General features: G+C 45.3%; 1 long non-coding RNA gene across 1 annotated transcript; it reads right to left on the reverse strand.

Annotated features, from left to right (window-relative positions):
• Positions 1–270: 270 nt before the first annotated feature.
• LOC118500993 lies at positions 271–1,357 on the reverse strand. Its single transcript, XR_004903565.1, has 3 exons — positions 1,242–1,357; positions 827–831; positions 271–309 (listed from the first exon to the last, which is right to left on the reverse strand). It is a non-coding gene; the product is annotated as an uncharacterized LOC118500993 (long non-coding RNA).
• Positions 1,358–2,766: the final 1,409 nt, after the last annotated feature.

Below are 2,766 nucleotides of genomic sequence, written 5' to 3' on the forward strand. Positions count from 1 at the left end.
GTATTAGCAAGGGTGTGGAGAAAAGGGAAGCCTTGCACACTGTGGAAGACAGAATGGAGCTTCCTCAAAAAATTGAAGACTTCCAGGTAAGATGGTGGCATAGGCAGACATGGCTCACCTCTTCACACAACCACATCAAAATTACAACTAAAATACAGAACAACTGTTATTCAGAACCACCAAAAATTGAGTTGAATGGAAGTTTAACAACTATAAAATTGAATTGTACGGAAGTCTGACAACCACAGAATTAAAAAAAAAAATGTATCCATCCAGTAGAAGGGGCACTTGATGTGGAACAGGCTGGTCCTGAAACAATGTGCAGCCAAGGGGTGGGGGGGCAAATAGGGATTTGGAATGGGGTCCAGAACCCTAGGTGTCCAGAAAATATTAGAAAGATATATAGGATGTCCTCACCCCTTCCCCCGACAGGTGTGTGTTGGGGAAAGGGACACTTGGAGCAAGGCCATTGAGAGCTGTTCTGCATAGCAACAGCTTTGCAGGTAACCTCTGGCTTGATCATTTAACATATCTATAACCTTTAACTAGTTTTCATAGATATGTTAAATAGCTGTGGCCATGCTTTGAGCCAGGGAGAAGGGAGTGACTTCCACCCAAGACACAACTAGGAAGCAACTCCCCCTGGTTACAGCACCTGTGTGAGAACTTGGAGATGATTGACTCCACACCCCGGGGCCATGCCTGCCCAGACTTACCATAGCAGCCCAGAAAAGTTGGAAGAATATGAGAGTGCTGGCAAGTGTAGCCAATTGTGGGAGGAGTCGGAAATAGGGCTTCAGAGGAAGATTGGTGTGGGGATTTAAACCCAGACTTGGCAGCCATACTAAGGAGGACCACGTGGCTTTAGCCAGAATGGGGATCCCCACAGCTTTGCAAAGGAGAACCATGAGGCTTGATCCTGGCCAACAACACAGCTAATGGTGTTGGGAGCCTGAATCTATTTCTTTTCCTGAGATACAGTTCCCCAAATGAAAGCAGAGTGAGAAGGAAGCACTGTGTGTGTCTGTGGGTACCCTAAAGGACTTTGATATTTTAATGAAGACATTAGGTCACTACTTAAAGTCTGAATAGCTTTAATTAAACAGTTCCTTTTCACAAATTTCTGGCATTGAGAGACATCTTTCCTCTGGTGGAGGACAAGTGAACCTAGTGGGGGGAGGGTCCTTTCAGTAATAGTATATTGCATCCCCCCCTTTGGCCTTGTTCTGTAACAGTCCCACCACACATGTGGTGGATAATAGTTTGGAAGGGGTATCTTGGAAGCAAGGAATACCAGCCCCACACCAGCATTCCCAGACCAGAGTTCCAGGGCCAGGAAGATAAGTCCCCAAAACTTATGGCTGCAAAAAGCAGTGGGGATTGAGTCAGTGGAAGAAACATCTGGAGCCCCAAGCAATTCCTCTTAAAGACCCCACACTTAGACTCACCTACTCAGATTCACTCCTTCTGAGCTCCAGCACCAAAGTAGCAGCTTGAAAACCCCTGTGGTATACAGGGAAAAACTGAAATGTCTGGCACTGGGGCGAGCAGAGGCCATTGTCCCTTTGCTGAGCCCTCCCTAACCCACAGAGCCAGCAGGTTGGTGTCATATCTGAGACACAATCAACCTGGCTAACGCTGTGGCCTATCTTGGAGATCCACAGAGGCTCTACCCCACCCAACTTACATGCCCACCCCACCTACTTTTTCATAAAAATAACTAGTCTTGGCTCCTAAATCCTATCAAACAAGCAACAGCTGGGTTCATTGAGCCCCAACAGCAGCCACATTAGAGCCACAGCTTGGCTTCACCTGGAAATCTCCAACCCCAGCACAAGTATTAGCCATCTCAGATTGCATTACAGCTCAGGCAGGGTTCCCCAGTCAAAACACAGGTGGGGACTGACCTTGGCCTGCACCACCTAGGAAATCCCAGGGCCCAGCAGATAGCTACAGACCATGCCAGAGCACCACTATCCTGCCCCTGCACAGCTTATCCTCCACAGAGGGTGGAAGTTGGTGGCCAGTGGTCATAGTCCTTGCAGCTGACTGATCTGGGTAAATCCCTCCCATTGTTCTGCTAACAGCAACCAAGGCTCAACTACAAGAGGAGGGTGTCCTCAGACCACATGAAGGGTACACCTCGAGTACCTAGCTTGAGTAATAGGGGAGGTTGTGCCACTGGACCCTACAGGACACCTACTGTATTAGTCCACACTACCAAGACATGGAGTCAAAACATCTCTACCTAATACATAGAAACAAACACTAGGAAACTGCCAAAATAAGGAGACAAAACTGCATGGCCCAAATGAAAGAACAGACCAAAATTCCAGAAAAAAGAGCCAAATAAAATGGAGATAAGCAATCTATCAGAGGCAGAGTTCAAAACACTGTTTATAAAGATGCTCAAGGAACTTAGTGAGGATCTTAACAGAATAAAAAAGATCCAGTCAGAAACGAAGGATCCACTAACTGAAATAAAAAGCAATTTACAAGGAAACAACAGTAGGATGAATGAAGCTGAGAATCAAATCAATGATATGGAACATAAGGAAGCAGAAACAACCAATCAGAACAAGAAAAAGAAAAAAAAAATTTAAAAAATGAGGATAGTATAAGCAGCCTCTGGGACAACTTCAAGACACCCAACATTTGTCTCATAGTGGTGCCAGAAGGAGAAGAGAAAAAGCAAGAAACTGGAAATCTATCTGAAAAAAAAAAAACAGTGAAAGAAAACTCTCTTAATTTGCTAAAGAAAATAGA

This window comes from Phyllostomus discolor, chromosome 6 (genome assembly GCF_004126475.2).
Source record: "Phyllostomus discolor isolate MPI-MPIP mPhyDis1 chromosome 6, mPhyDis1.pri.v3, whole genome shotgun sequence".
NCBI lineage: Eukaryota > Metazoa > Chordata > Mammalia > Chiroptera > Phyllostomidae > Phyllostomus > Phyllostomus discolor.